Below are 17,276 nucleotides of genomic sequence, written 5' to 3'. Positions count from 1 at the left end.
CTTATGGCTAAAAAAACATTTAAATATACACTTATATGTAATTAACTAGGCCTGGGACTTTAGCACCGAGAACCGGTAGAACCGGATCGAATCGAACTGGAACCGGCCGTTTGGTTCGGTTTTTCGTATTAAAAACATGTTATTTTTAAGAGCCGAACCGTTTTCATGTGTCCGGTTCGGTTCCGGTTCTCTTGTTTTTGAACATATCAGAACCGTAGGAACCGAGATATGTAGGCTTAGGCAAATAAAAGTCCATATATTCAACTAATTCAAGCCCTATTGCCCTAAGCCCAGGCCTGTTTCATTTGTAACTCGACCTAATGTTCCATGACTTCGATGAAACACGTCCTCAGTTCCTCCCTCGGTCCTCAACTTGACAGCTCCTGCTCCTCAGTTCGATCATCCCTAATTCCCGATTTAGCTTTCGAAGTCAAAATTGTTCTCCCCCAATTCAAAAACGCAAAACTCAAATCATCCCAATTCATCTTTGCTTCCAAATCCTAAATCCCAAATCCAAACCATCCTAGTTCATCTTCATCCCAAATCATCAGCATATGGCTTCGAATTCGATTTCTTTGAATTCAAGTACCCGTATTTCTGGAGATGGAACTTTGAAGATCATCAGTTGATTGACTTGATTCAGTATATTTGTTCTGTGCTGCGGTCTGTAACCTCAAGATCAGTTCATCAATTTATTACTTCATTAAGTTTATTCATTTGTATACGTTCTGTTACTTTTTGTATATAACTATATGTGGATTATGTGCTGTGCTGCAGTCTTGAGTAGCTGAGAAACTATAAAACTCTCAAAGATTGTTGTTCTGTATAGGAACCGAAAACAGGTCAAAACCGAACCGAACTGAACGGTTCGGTCCCAGAACGGTTCCTAATATAAATAACATCGTAACCGAACCGGAAAAAGCTTAACAGTTCCGGTTCCGGTTCCTAAAAGAAATGACTTTTTCAGAACCGATCCCAGGCCTATAATTAACCCAAAAATAGAAAAAAAGATTGAAGTAACTTTAATTTAATTATTGGATTCTTGACCCAAAGCACCAAAATCAGCCAAAATTGTTCAACTTAGCCCAACAACAAATTTTTATTCTCACTTACCCTGTTTAAATCAAAATGACAATTTTACCCTTAACCAAATTGTTTATTCCCTCGATCTCTCTCCTCTTTCAGTTCTCGCTTTCTCTCATCCCTCTCCGATTTCAGATTGCTCTCTCTCTCTCTCTCTCTCTCTCTCTCTCTCTCTCTCTCTCCCCCCCCCCATCCCGGTTAAGGCCATAGGAGCAGGGTACTTGCCGGAGGCTCCGATGATTTCCACCTGAAATTGGCGCATGCATCGATGCTGGAAATTTGACTGTTTGATTTTTGCAGCCGTCGCACAAGACCTTCATCATCAAGAAGAAGCTGGGGAAGAAGATGAAGCATAACAGGCCCATCCCTCACTGGATACGCATAAGGATCCTCTACTTTCTACTCATAGTTTTTACAGCTTCATAATTTTCATCCTCTTATTAGTAGCTCCTTTTTGCTGGTTAGCGTAGGAGATTTCCCTTTCTGGAGGCAGATCGAATAATGCTAAGGTTTGGATGAAAGATAAACTCAGATGAATAATGCAAACCTTTCGTTGGTATCTAGGATTTTGGGTATGTTAAAAGCTTTGGGTTAGTGGCTTTTGATTAAAAAAAGTCACGTTCTTACCTTTTGAATTCATTGAAAGCTTTGCTTGGCTCTCTATGTGGAAAAGTCAAAATCTTATCCAACAAAGGACATACAAGAAAACAAGTCAAAGTTGAACAGTCATGGCCAACATGACCTTTTTTTCTTTTTCTTTTTTTGTGATACTATGTTTTTTTTAGTGTGGGATTGTGGAATAATAGTCTTTTTGCACTTTTTTTTTAAAAAAAAATTTTGATTGAGCTTTGTACTAAGTAAATCAATATATAGGTGAATATATAATGCAGATGTGATGCTAAAAATACTGAATTATAAATTAAAAGTTGTTTATTGCCTCTCAAAGAGGTCTATGGGGGGCAATAGACGTCTATTGGAGGGAAATAGACGTTTTGAATTGATATAATCTCTTCGTTTTTTTTTTTAATCAAATTTTTATTTGTCTAATTTTAGGAAAATTAGTTCATCTTTCGGTGACCGAAAGTTCTATTGGGAGGCAATAGAGATTTATTGCTGAGGTTGGGGGGCAATAGACATCTATTGTGGGCAATAAACCTTTCCGGCGACCTATGAAGTCTCCGACAATCTCTTTGGGGACCTCCGACGGTTGGTAACCGGAATCGGGGCGATCGGTGATCGGAATCCAGCGGCCAATGACGGGGCTTCGGCGAAGTCTCCTATGGTTTCTCTCTCTTCCATTCTCTCTCTCTCTCTATCTCTCTAAGTAAAAAATGGGTGAGGGTAAAATAGTCTCAAAAATAAACAAAAAACAAAAACTTAATGGGGTATTGGGGAAGACTTCCTTAGAGTGTTTTGGGTAAGAAGAAATTAAAAAAACTTAATGGGGTAAGTGGGAAATAAACCTCTAGAAATGGGGTAAATGGACAAAAACCTTTAATTATTAGGTAGTTGAGTTCAATTATAGAGAATAAGAACACCTAAAATCTTGTTCATGTGGAAGAGGAGGAATGGAGAGATTTGTGACGATTCTTTCCACATGCTTATTAGTCATTGCAAAGTCATTTTAGAGGCTTATGATGAATGAAGAATTAATTGCTCGGATTAGAGCCAATTTTGTCAAGACTTATAATATTTCTAGGCTCTATTGGAAAAACCTTCTGTAAATTATTACGAAGTCTGCATTTTGATGGTACTAAGGCTACTGTTTCTGGGAAAATTGGGGTTGGAGGTGCTATCAGGGACCATAATGGTTCTTGGATTTCTGGGTTTCAAATAAACTTAGGCGTTGGAATAATTTTGGAAGTTGAAGCTTGGGGTTTCTATTATGGTTTAAACCTAGTTCAAAGCTGCAACATATCAAATCGTAAAATTGAAACAAATTGTTAGTATATGAAGTTGTAATTGTTGGCATTCCTTTATACAAAACTCAGTGAGTCCTAGTTTAATCTCAATACGAATTGGAGATAAGTCTTGCTCTAACACTAGCTAACAAGCAAAACGACCCACAAAGCTTCCACATGAATAAGATGGGCAAGTGAATTGGCTTGTGCCATCGAGACTTTACCCATAACAAACTCATCTTTTTTCTTAGGTACTAGAACTCCCACACTACCAACATTTGAGTCCCCACTAAAAGCGCCATCCATTGTCAGACTATACATACTAGCCATAAGGTGATTTCTTCTGAGGACCTCACTCACTAACTTGATTTGGGGGTTTCTTGTTCACTTAAACATTATGATCATACCACATGTACATACCTCTAGTATTACTATGTCACCAATCATAAGTGATACCCTCTTAGTGGGCCCACAAGACATGGTGGGATCCGACCATGACATGCATCTTGTAGGACGATACCTATGCTACCTCGTCATGGTGGAAGCCGGCCAAAGACCTTGTCGGAAGGTCACCCTTCAACCCTCACCAATATGCTTCATGATAAGCATTTGTGAACTAGAATAGCCATAGCTTACATGGGAGAAAATGTAAGTGAAAGGGCCTCTCTTACCTATAAAATAGGACTCCTTCCTTCTTAGACATCTGTCTCTAATAATTGTATTTACTTGGGCCGCAAGGTCCAAACATATAGTGAAACATTCAAGTTGACATAATCTCCCCAAAACGGGAGGTGAACCTATCCATCTTGTGTCAGCACTATCAATTACTCTCTACCTCGCTTCTATCTAGATCTCTCGATCTGGGCAGAAACATCACCAATGAGTATGAGCTGGGGATATTTTCTCATTCCAAAGATTATCAATTTGAACTTTATTTCCACATAAACCATAACATGCAGAACCAAAAGCTTAGGAATGTAACCACTTGGAGGTTGACAAACTCATCCAATAACCATTCTTATAAAGAGGAAGCTTAAGACTTAAAGACATGCTAAAACTCAAGGAAGCAACCTCCTTGACCCAACAAACAAGTGAGATATAGTTTTTGGGCAATTATGATAGAAAAAGCAAGCACCCAGAACATATAAATGTAGGAAAAACTTCATGGTATGCCTTCTACATGCACAAATTCACCTTACCTGGAAACTTAGACTTCCAAATGACATTCATTGTATATGGAGATGAGGAAGAAGAGTTGGAGGCTGAGTTCGCTTCAATAAGACAATAACCAAGATAATTTGATCACAAGCTTACATTATAAGCACTATGGACAAAAAAGATATAATTTCGATCATAATGTCATACTAACAATTCCTTTAAGCAACTACAAACTTAATTGAATGGAAAGAATAACATGACCATGACAACATCAAAAGATAGAGTTCAATATATAAGTATACGCCATATAAATAACGGGATCAATCAGTTGGGAAACCAAACATAGGGTTGTTGAAGTCCGTAGATGAAGCAAAAGTCAAAAAATATAAGGGTGGGGCATGGCTCTCAAATTCAACCGACTTACCATTCCCAATCTACCACCTACAAAAAAAAAATGTATTTACCGTGCATGTACAATAATCCTCCAAGTAAAGGATAGTAAGACACCCAATGAAGAAGCTACCGGCTAAATTACACATTACTCTTTTCAAAATTAATTGAATTATTAAATAAACTAGAAGGGTCCACACCTTATGTGTGTGGGGAGATATGAAGTATTGGAAAATTTATTTCCTTCATGTTTATAGATATTTGATTTGTTTTTATTTTATTTCCGTTTATCTTCTATTTTATGTATTGATATTATTGTCCTTGTTAATTAATTTTATTTTAAGTTTATTAATATATTCATGGCTATAATCATTAAAAAAATTCAATTATAGAGAGCTGATTCTCTTCTCTTAATGATAGTAAGGAGAAATAATAGTATTTTCTAACACTACTCTATATAGAAGAGGAAAAATCATACCCCAGCAACGTCTCTCTCTCTCTCTCTCTCTGAGCGGAGGCGAAACTAGGGCTCTCGAAAGGTTTGTCTACATTCGTTCGACCGCACGTCTGTGGACGCTGTCGTCGGACGGGATCTATTGCACAGCAATCAAAGGTCCCTCCATCGGGGTTTTCTTGCTCCAAACACGGTTGTTCGCGGTGGCGGGGTGGGTGATGCTCAGTTCTGGCAGGATGAAGTGGTGGGTCGGATGGGTTGTGGAGGCCGGATCCGAGAGTGTTCTTTTCAATCTGGTTGCATGAGGATGGTGAATGCGAGTTGATCTACTTTTGTTTGGGGAGGGGAATATTTCCAATTCCGATCGAGGTATGGCGACTTGCAGATCAACGTCTAGGGACAACTGGATTGGTGGAGCGGTGGCCGGCGGCGATCTGTTGCGGTTTTCAATCTATTTCGGTGATTTCTCTAATGCCGGTAGAGGACCTTTGCAAGTGGTGGCCGGACGCAAGGGAGGGTTCGATGCAGGCGGGCGCAATCCGTCTCGGGCGGGGGTGACTCGGTTTAGTTGGCAGCGGCCCAATGCTTGTGTTGGATCAGAACTGGGCTGGGCCCAAAACTGTGGCTGTGATATCCTTGTCTCTTGGGATTGTGCTTGGGTTTGGGCCCATTGTTTGGGTCCGGCCCAGGCTATTTTATCTTTTTTAATTTTTATGTTGCTAAGTTGTCTAGTTGGCTGCGCTTTATGCGAGCAATAAAACCCTACATTTGTTGTGTAGGACTAGTCGGGCTCTGTGCCTGTGTATGCACTCTACGTGCCTTGTCTGCTCTAGGTTGGCGGCGAGTTATTTGCTTCGTCAAATGGGCGCTGCCGCCTAGTGGCAGGATGAAACTAAGTGTCGTCGGATTTACTTTTCGGCGGCAACATAGGAGGAAAGTTGTGCTAAAGCTGGTAATTATACTATGTTGTAATCGGGTTACATATCGAGTTATCTTTCCGATATGTCACTGCTATTTTAAAGTAAATGGAGTAGCTAATTGTGCACTTTTTGCTAGTTGGTGCTTGTTAGAATACAAGTCTCCTGCAGAGATTTCTAATATTATTTTGGAAAATACTCTAGATGCTTATTGTAATCATGGGTATAGGCTCAATGTCCCCCCCTTGTATTCGACAGTTTCATTAATCAAGGCTTGAGGGCAGTTGCACCAGCCCTTTATTAAAAAAAAAAAAAGGAGAAATAATAGTATTCAACAATTTCCTCATTTGGGAGGTCATAAATTCGAGCCCCATTAAGGGTGGGGAGAGACTGTAGGTGGGTTAAAAAAAAAAAACATAGGTATTAATCGATTAGGCAGAACCTTTTCGCAATTGTTATAAAAAACACTAGCCTGCAAAGCATGTGTAAAATTTCAAGATAAAAAAAATACTAAAAATTATTATAAAAAAAAACAGTAGGAAGTTATATGATAGTGGATAGTTATTTGAATAATCCACTCCCCGTAGATAATTGCAGATAATGGGTAGTTATCTACAAATAAAGTGGATTGTAATTTCCTATTTTTCCATTTTTATCCAATTTTTTCTTGTTTCAATATATATATATTTTTTTAAAGGGGTTTGGAACCCAGCCTAGCTGGGGGGCTCAGCCCCACGCCCGGTTCCATTTATTATATTAATATTAGAGTTTTGCATCAGGGGGGGACATAAAACCTAAACCTCGAGCTACATAGAAACAATTACATTGATCCTCATACAGAATATCCTGAATACTTTGATGATGTTAAAAGTTGGGCTTTGTTTTTTTTTTAATATTTCTAGGTAATTACAATGAGAGTTTCTATTGGGACCTCCAAATTTGCTCACTTGACCTCACTCTATTATGAATTATTAAATGACATATATAGCCTACTATAAAATAACTATTAAGGACAATAATTATACCAAAAAAATATTATATTTATTTTATGTAGACTTTCCAATTCAATAATATTAGATAGTATTTCTTGTTATTTTCCTTATCTATTTTCATTTTCCAATTTCACTACATACTCATTAAAGCATTCATATATATTTAATAAGAATTAAAAATATGATTAAGATCATGTGACATAAAAATGTATGATATATATGTTGAACGCATATTGATGAGGGAAAACAAAATAAACCCTCTTATGATTTATGACCTAAATCTAAGTCAATCCATTATATTTGCAACAAAAAAAAAATTTAATAATTAATCATGTGATACAAAAATACAAAAACATTAAAAAACGAATGATTTTTTTTTTTTGAGAATAAAAACAAATGATTTCTTCATATATATTTTTCTGCACAGCTAAAATAGAGAAAAAAATTATTAAAAAAAAAACATAATAGTTCATGACATTTTCTTATTGATTAGACATTAATTTTTGAAACTCAAGTTTGATTAAGAAATGTATATTTAGTTAAGATTTATAAAGTGATTAAATCATTGAAATGACTAAATTTTTTATTTTAAAGATAATAATTTGTTTGCAAATTACATGAGTGAGGTTATTTGAGGAACTTTAGTGAAGTTTAGTGAGTAAATTTAGTATTTTTTTTTAAAGAAGTGGAATTAGAGCTAACTCAGTGCTCTTACCTGAATTTATTGATAAAGAAACAAAAGGTACATAGCAAGGGGGGCTATGCCAATACCTTGCCATAAGAAAATACAAGCTAAACAAGTACAACTGAATGTAACAATTACTAGTACAGGGGAAAAACAACTGAAGAAAACAATTACAATAAATAAAGGAAAAACTAATCAACTACCTAAAACGGTAGTTAGTGAATGATGTGAAATCACGTCCATAGTAAATTTAATATTTGAAAATTTGATAAGAGGTGTAAAAAGCATAGAGGTCAAGTAAGTAAATTTGGAGGTTCCAATAGAAAAACTCTATTACAATAGTATATAGGGAAAATGATCATTTACCTAATGTTGAGGTTAATTAACCCCACTTACCCAAACACTCTAAGAGATCATTTCCCTAATATCCAATTAATTATTATTTTTTTATTCTTTTTTATTTATTTTTGGGACAATTTTGTCCTCTCCTTCTTTGTCACTTAGAGAGAAAAGTGATCGGAGACCTTACCGGACTCCGGTGACCAGTTACTGGACTCCGGTGACCAGTTACTGGACTTCGGTGACCAGTTGCTGGACTTTGGTGACCAGTGGTCGGCTACGGACTCTTGTGACTGGACTCCAGCGACCGGTGACCGAAATCCCGAATCTGGCTACCGGACCGGTGACTGGATTCCGGCGTCTGATTTTATTACCTCCAATAATACCCAGTAATCATATTATTGCCCTCCAATAATCATATTATTGCCCCCCAATAAACATATTATTGCTCCCCAATAACAAGTTTATTGGGGATCAATAATTAGTGAAAATGAAGATGTTTTGAATTTTGAAAGCTTTCGGAGGTTTATCCAAATAAATAATTTTATTATTGCCCCCCAATAATCCTATTATTGCCCCAATAAACATTTTATTGCCCCTAAGTAATCTTATTATTGCCTTCCAATAATCTTATTATTGCTCTCCAATAATCATATTATTGCTCTCAACTGAATTGCATAAACTCCCAAAACCAAAATGAATACACTACGGACACAATTGATCAATTTATATGTTCAATTGTCCACGTTCGCTTTTTTTTTTCTTCCTCATTCTCGGATCTCAAAGTATACCAAAAAAAAAAGTGCTCTGGGCACCCACCAAAGTGTGAGACCGGCTGTTTTTTTCTCCAGTGCTTCCCTGGCGGCGGTTTGGAGGTCGTGACTGGATTGGGCAGCTGAAGATGCGACCGAGTTGGGTTGGAGAACGGGCCGGTAATTGGCTTATCTCAGGCCGGGAGACTGGAGTGGGATTGTGTTCGTCTTTCTCGGTTGGAAGGAATGGTCGGGGCGTGGTTGTGTAAGGGGAGCAGAGTCGAATTGGGCTGGGATCGGAATCGGATCCCCGTTGAGGCTGAGTTGTGGCAATGGGCGTTGGATCGGTGGTTTGGGTGACGACGACGCTCGGAGGTTCAATTCGGATCTGGATGCAGTGCTCCGATCTTGGGGCTGGCTTGGGGTGGGACCCATGACAGTTGAGATCGTCTCTGATGGCGGTGGAGACTTGATGGAGGTGTTGGCCCGAAACAGGTGGTGGGGCGCCGGAGCTGCCATGGCAGAGAGAGAGAGGACCGTGCAGATCGGAGGGATGAGAGAGAGAGAGAGAGAGAGAGAGAGAGAGAGAGAGAGAGAGAGAGAGAGAGAGAGAGAGAGAGAGAGAGAGAGAGAGAGAGAGAGAGAGAGAGAGATATGAGTGTAATTTATAAATTAAAATGAGGGTAATACTGTCAATAGGTGTTAGATTGGGTAAATGAGTTTGAAAAACTCTTAGTGGAGTAAGTGGGCAATTTTTAAGCTGAAATTGGGTAAGTGGTCACAACCCCTAGTATATATTACTAGTTCACACAAAAAAAGAGAGTATACATAATAGAGGGCACTGAGACAAACTAACATAAGAAATCTGAATAAGATTTTTTACCTTAGGATCACACAAGTAAAAGTTATCTGACATAAAACACTCAGCGAGCGATAAAGAAAGACATCCAAGTACGTGTTCATCAAGCTTCAATAATAAACTTCAATGAAATCCCACCAACTCTAGATTTAACATGGTCAAGGCCAAACCTGAGATTTTCAGACCTGAAACGAACTTTAAAAGTTGGGACCTCTAATCATAGTATGCATTCAATTTTTTATATTTTTTTGGAAGAATTTTCTGAAACTAAATCTATAAACTCAAAAATCCAACAATAAAATAGTAAACAAAAATTAATACTCAAATAAAGCTAAAGATGTTACAACCCATAATTTAGAAGATTTAAGAACTATAAAAATAAGCTAAGTGCATTTCTAGTAGAGTTACTAAGTGAGAGTTAAATATAGGGCATCTCCAACATAATAGGGCATCTCCAACATAATAGCTAAATTCAATTTTTAGCTATATATAACTATTTTTGAATCAAAATTCAACTCCAACAGACTAGTACGTTATAGCAGTTAAATTTAACTTTAGCCAAAATGGGTAACTATATTTAGCTGATGAATCATGTATAGCTAAAATAAAAGTTATATTTCTCTTTTCTCCTTTGTCTGCATGTCAGTTTACCATTCGATAAAACATAATATATCGCTTATAAATATCTACTATTGCTGGAGCACATTGTTAAATCAATAGCCGTGTTTTTCCTTAGAATAGCGAGGTTGTTCTTGCTTGCTTAGGCTTGCTATCCAGCGAGCGTCCCTTTAGACTTTAATGAGTTTAGTATTGGCTTAGATAGGTTCTCCGGATTTCATCAGATTCTTATGTAAGTGCATGTTAGACTCTGGCCTGTATTCATGGTTTTTTTTTTTGTTACAAGCGGGACCTAAAAGGCCCAAACAAAAACAAAGAAAAAGCTAAGAGGAGACAGTTCTCCTAGTTCTAGTTACAAAAGCAAGATCATCAAGAAAGGTTTCAGAAGCATGGATAGGAGGATCCAAAAAAGTGATGAGACCAGGCTCATGATCAATGCTGCATCTAGCCAAAGCATCCGCTGTCATATTACACTCACGAAAGATGTGCATAAGCTGGACATTCTGCATAGTGGCCATAAAGTTGTTGCATCCAGCAAGCAGAGATCCAAGGGGGTGAGTAGAAAGGTTTTGCTGCTGCACAAGCTGAACAAGAACAGCAGAATCAGATTCAATTTCAAGCTTGGGGATGTGCAGGCTTGAGGCTAACTTTAAACCATAAAAAAGTCCCCAGGCTTCAGCCTCCAAAATCTCACCAACCCCTAAGTTGATTTGGAAGCCAATCACCCAATTTCCAGTGTGGTCTCTGATGACTCCACCAGCCCCAATCTTACCAGAAGCATAACTTCGAGTGCCATCCACATTTAGCTTGTAAAAGTTTTCTGGAGGTTTCTTCCAGCACAGACTGATGGGGCTGTACATATTGGAACTGCTTGTCTTGTAAATGGCATTTTTCCACTCCACAGCATAATCCCATATAAGTTTATCAGGGCATGTAGGCATAGTAAAAGACACATCAAAGACTTGCTTATTCCTCCATTTCCAGATGAACCAACAGATAAAAACAAAAATATTGCACCACTTGATGTTATTCTTGACAAAGGCATGACAATGAAGTTGAGCAAAAATCCAATTGTTCCAATCCAGGGAGAAAGAGTTAAGGATAGTACCAGGTTTAATAAAGCATTTCCAGATGGCCATGGATCTAGGGCAATCTCTAATAAAATCATGGCTTTGATATCTAATAAAATCAAATCCTTTTCAAAAAAAAAGAAAGAAAAAAGCCGTATTTCACAACTTTAGCTATGTTTAACTAAAAAGTAACTTCTACTGTTGAAGATTCTATAACTTTTGGTAAATGGGTAGCTATTTACATTGTTATATTTATATCTCCTATCTTTTTGCCCTTTATCCAGACAACAATTTTTTATTTGAGAAGATATTTAAAATAATTAATATTTCTGGAGAAAAATTATTAAATCTTTGGCTATATTTTAGTTTCTTAGTTATTTTAACTTAAAGTTGAAGATGCCCAAAAGACATTCTACAGTAAAAGTTAAATTAATAATAACAAATTAATTTTCTAAATATTAAAACTGGAATGACAGATAAAAATGAAAGATTTATTTTTCTTTAACCTTGTGGTAATTGTATTGTTGTATATAATGCATATAGACTTTTCTTTATACAGAGAACATGTTATTATCGCCGTGTCCGCACTTCAAAAAGAGATACGATCGTGTTCTCTACATGTCTCTCAATATTTGACAACAATTAATGCTTGCAAAAGCAATAAAGCAGATGATCATTCCCCTTCCTTGGTTGTATGTATGATGAAATTATCTCATATTTTCGTGAGATTCCAAGTTCTTACTTCATTCATACTTATAGTCAGGTCGCTATTGTGGCCCACAAATTAGCTAGCTTACCTAGCTACACTCTTTCTAAATCACGCGTTTTCATTTGGGTTAGTGTGCCCCCTACATTTATTTTAGGATTAAATTCAGTTTACTCTCCTAAGATTTAGAGGTAACTTCATGTTAGTCCATTTCCTCTCAATTTAATCAGTTTATCTCCCGAGGTGTTCAATTTTCCTCAATCGTGTCCAATGTCTAATTCTCCGTCCAATTCTTCAGTTAACTCTGATATTTTAGGGGCTAAAATGGTCATTTCATAATTTTTTTAAAATAAAAAAAAGAGAAAGAAAACACAAAACCTCACCCCCCCCCTCCGTTCCCCTTTCTCTCTCTCTCGGCTCTTCTTCTTTCTGATCTTCTTCTTCTCCTTCTCCTTCTCATAGCAGTAACATAGAAACCAAAGACCCATCTCTGATTTCTTCTCAATTTTCACATTCGTCTCCCCAAAATCAAATCTTTTGGAATCACCCATTTCACAATGTCTACCGGAATCGTGACCCAGTTCAAGGAAGCCGGCCAATCGACGATGGCGGCGCACCAGCTGTGGTCCAAATTCACCGACTCGACCGCCCCCAGCCTCCCTTCAAGCCTCTTCGACGCCTCGACCCGAGTCTTCCAGAACTTGACCCGGTTCTTCTTCTTCACATGCCTAAACCAACAATTTATCGACGAGGTGGGAGCCGACGAAGCCGGCGCCACCGGTGACGACACTCCTGAGCCCGCGCCTTGCCGAGGCAGGCAGGAACCTTGCCGGTGGAGAAGGAGCCTCCAAGGTCCCTCCCTCTCTCTTTCTATCCAAATGTAATTGCAATTTCGAATGTCAGGACCTGTTTGGTTCATCAGAAAATTAAAAATGGATTAAATCAGTGACTAGATTCTTGTTTAGCTGATTAGTATGGATGATTTTAGTCGTGGTTGGATCAATAATCATTGAGTAAGCTTGTAATGTTTTCGCAGGTTACGTCGGTTTTCTGGAAGGAGAATGAGCTTGATTCGCCGGGACATGCAGACTTTGGTGGGGAAGGTCTGCTAGCACAGACCAAGTTTGTGCTTAAAATACGGGATGCGTCCTATTCTTCTTCTAAACAAAGTAGATTGGCCTGCAGGTACTTATTCTCGTCTTCAATTTGCAAATTAAACAATTGCATGAATAATATGATAGTGGAAAGACTAATTAAGGAAAACATGTAGTAGACCCGTTTACCCAAATCATTGTAGCTCCAGCATGCTGGGTGAATTCCTTGAGTTGAAGAATTGTTTTGAGTTGTGTGAGAAGATGAAGATTAATGGGGTTGTTCATAACATGCGTACTTATACTTGTTTAATCAGTGGCTGTTGCATCGATGAAAATATAGTGCCTTGAACCTGTTCGATGAAATGCGTGAGAGAGGAATGGCCTGCAATGTGGTCACAGACAATATCCTAATTGGTGGGTTGTGTCGAGAAATGAAGGTTTGGGAAGACGACATATACAATTGTAATTGATGCCTTGGTTCGATCCAATGACATTGGGAAGAGCTTTTCATGTTTTTTTTTTTTTTTGAAGTACATGTTTCTCTTCCTTTATATTGAGAAAATTGAAAATAAATATTACTTTTTTTTCCTTTTTTTTTTGTTCATTTAGGTTTGACAAGGGGTATTATAGAAATTTCACAATTTTGTATCCTGCCACGTCATCACTTGACAGAAGAATTGGACGGAGAATGAGACATTGGACACGGTTGAAGAAAATTGAACAGCTCGGGGGTAAACTGATTAAATTAAGAGGACATATGGACTAACATGAAGTTACCCCTGAACCTCAGGGGGGTAAACTGAATTTAATTCTTTATTTTATATTGATGTATTGTTTAAAGACATCCCTTCTTGTTTTTTTAGTAAACAATTAATATTACAATTAAGAATGTATAACAACTAGTCTATCACTTTAAAGCAATTACTAATGCTAATAAATCAATTTGTACCAGGCAAGGAAAACTATTCTAATTAAGGACATTTATACTATTTAACAAAAGTTTCTTTCGGTTCACTAAACAACATGTATATATTTAGATGTATATATTTTTTATTTTGAAGAAAAAATTGATTTCAATATGAAAAAGTATAGCCCACTGGGTATGTTTGATATGGTTGTGCTTTTAAAAAAAGTTGGCTTCTGCTTGTTTCTGGGAATAAGTAGCTGAAAAGCAAAGCAACGGAGTGTTTTGGTAAATTCAAAACTGGCTTGTGTTTTTTGTTTGTGGAATGACCAATTTGGACATGAAAGATTATTTTATCTGGACTGTTTGATAATACAATATTGTTGTTCAAATGCTCTTGTTATCATTTTTTTATCTTTATTATGTCCTTATAAATTTTTGTTAATTTTTAATTTTTATTAATCATGGTGACCATATGATTAATATTGGACATTTTTAAAAATAATTTATACAAATATCTTAGTAACATTAATAACAATTGGTTTCTGAATAGCATCAAGTAACCACAAAAAAAATCATAACATATTCAAATGTCCATTATTACGCACATTCATCAAACTTTGAGTAAGATTCATTGAATAATTGAGCAAGATTTGTAACAGTGAATGGTACTGGGTGTCCTTATGGAATGTTTGTATGTGTCGTTCTGGCCGTTCTATTAATGGAATTTAGTTGAACTCAAAAAAAAAAAAATCAAACTTTGAGTAATATTATTTCTTATTGTTTCCATTTCTTGTGCACCATGACTATGATATTCTTCTTCTACATCATCATCCATCTCTATCCCACAACTTGACCCATCACCTTCTCTTTCTTCACTACGGACAAATATTGTGGATGTCTCCGTATATACTTATGAAGTGTCATGGTGGCAATGACAATCTTCATTTACTTCTCAAATGAAATTCCTTGCATGTCCTTTAAAATCTTCCGCTTTTTTCTTTTCAAAAGTGGAACTGTCTTCACTGTCAAAAGTACCCCAAGCTTTAGTAACAATGGAAGAAAAATGAATGCAAACATATCAATCGGAGAAAGCAAGGACACAGCTACAGTTGAAACAATAGTTTATCAGCCAAATAGGACACCAAACGTTGAAGCTAGCATGCAAACATGATAACCAAGAAGCAACCTCACTATACCTTTAGCCATTTACATGATAGCTATTTACATGATGCAAACATGATAGCTATTTACATGATGCAAACAAGAGTGATGACATTTGCAGATTGGAAATTGTATGAAGAAAGGGCAGCTTTCTTGAACATTATCAAGAGAACTGCAGAATGAAGGAACAAGCATAACCATACATGTTATATAGCTTCGAATAATTAGTGACCATTGCATAGAAAAGTAGATAGGATAAACTAGTGACAAACTTAGATGACATAGCACTGAGAAAGCAATGCTAAAACCCCATAAAAGAAAAACAAGTATAAGATCGTAAATCAGCAAGTATAAGTCTCCTCCATCATTTGTGCCCTTGATCCCATCAATTCATCCACTATAAAATCTTTTTATCTTCCCAGACCCCTATCCCCACCAGTCCACCACATTATCTCTTCAAAGAAACACAAGTTAACCAAAAAAATCACATCTCTGTGCGTATAAATCATATTACACATTATGTCCTAATCTTTTCTCATTCACTCCCATAGTTTTACAATCTGGTCCTGAACCTAAATAACAGTCTTTAACTCAAATAAGCATACATTACATATAAATTGTAATACAATGCCGGACCTCCTTCGCGTAATTGTAACATTAATGATCACATAAATACTCATACTTCAGAATTATTGAAACTATTTCCTCTACCAAAAACAAAAACCAAAGCAGATAACTGATATTACTTAACTGCACAGTGGCAGCCTAGATTTAAGACCATTTAAAAGAGATATAAGGTCATAACTCATAACTGTAGTTGCAAATACTAAGGCCAAGACCAATAACAAACTAAGCAACTGGCAGGAGCAAATCCTAATATTGCCGCACAGAGAGTGTAAATTCCAATATACAATTCTGAATCTAAACAAGTGAAATAAAAACAACAAGATCAGTACAGAGAGTGAGAACATAACCATCATGTTGAGATCAATACCCAAAACTAGAAGGCAACATTTCTCAAAATAAACACTCCTCGATTCCAACTTTACATGTACCTAGTAACCTAACAAAAACTATTTTTGCATTCATGGAATGAGAACCGAGGAGTGTTTATTGCTGCCCTTTACATGTACCTATTAACCTAACAAAAACGTAGAGATAGAGTGAGCCATATCCCTTTTTCCCATGATCATTGTGAATGAACCAAAATCACAGTTCCAACTTAAATATCTAGTTAGATGGGTGGATACCAATTTCAGAATCTCAACATCTCAAACATTTTAAAGCATCACAGGAACCAAGCCCCGAGTTCTAAAATAACCCGAAAACAGCTTGAAGTTTTAGTCTTTTGTGTCTGTGCTAGAAGTAGAAACAAAAGGAATAAGCTTTACCTTGCTTATCTCTGAGAAGTCAGATTTAGTTTATGTCTCTGTGAAGGATGTAAAAGTGCAAAGCTTTCTCTTGAAGATACTGATTTGATCTCCAAAACCAGGAGAAGGAATGACAACCAAGGAGTGTTTGTTGCTGCCCAAAACCAGAAAAGATATGTTAGTGAAGCCAAACCTGCAAAGCTAGTCCTACTAATTCAAGTAGTGGAAGCACCAGAAGAACATGAATAATGGCATTCCAAAAGGTTGGGAACAATGGAAACGAAGTAATCACAAAAATTAGACAACCATATTTATAGAAGTTAAACATTATGTCGAATAGTTACAATTTTCAGCTCAGATTTTTAGTAGCAAAAGTGGTGATATTAGAGGACATTTTGGTCTCACCCGTTTGGTCTGTCAATGGACTTAATGATGATGCATATATATCCGTCATTGCAACTAGCATATCTTTGACCTTTGCCGCCCTCTCTTTAACAGTTTGCACATCAAAATGCAACATCCTACAACAAATATGTAAAATAACCATATACATGCTCACAACATATGCACACAATCATAAAAGGGATTAAGGCTTACCTTCAGCAATTACTGGCATGGATTCCATCTTATGCAACTGCAAACACGAACACTGAATATAGCCTTCTGTTACTTACCAACTTGCTTCTCAATGGACAGAACAATATGCAAAACGTCGGTAGTAATCAGGGACCAATTCATCTGTATATATAGGTGACTTAAACCTCAAGAAGCTTCCCATTAAAGCTATCCATATCGGTTTAGGTTTCCTAGTTAGATTCTT

General features: G+C 36.9%; 1 long non-coding RNA gene across 2 annotated transcripts; it reads left to right on the top strand.

The window, feature by feature from the left end:
- Positions 1-12,313: 12,313 nt before the first annotated feature.
- Positions 12,314-14,035, top strand: LOC112173648. 2 transcript variants are annotated; one of them, XR_005802075.1, is made up of 4 exons: positions 12,314-12,776; positions 12,961-13,109; positions 13,333-13,480; positions 13,628-14,035. It is a non-coding gene; the product is annotated as an uncharacterized LOC112173648 (long non-coding RNA). The 2 variants fall into 2 exon arrangements; XR_002925652.2 differs by having other exon boundaries at positions 13,333-14,035.
- Positions 14,036-17,276: the final 3,241 nt, after the last annotated feature.

The sequence above is a fragment of the Rosa chinensis genome, chromosome 6, assembly GCF_002994745.2.
Source record: "Rosa chinensis cultivar Old Blush chromosome 6, RchiOBHm-V2, whole genome shotgun sequence".
In the NCBI taxonomy this organism is placed as follows: Eukaryota; Viridiplantae; Streptophyta; class Magnoliopsida; order Rosales; family Rosaceae; genus Rosa; species Rosa chinensis.
The sequence above is the reverse complement of the archived record's forward strand: the minus strand, read 5'-3'. Positions and strand labels throughout refer to the sequence as shown.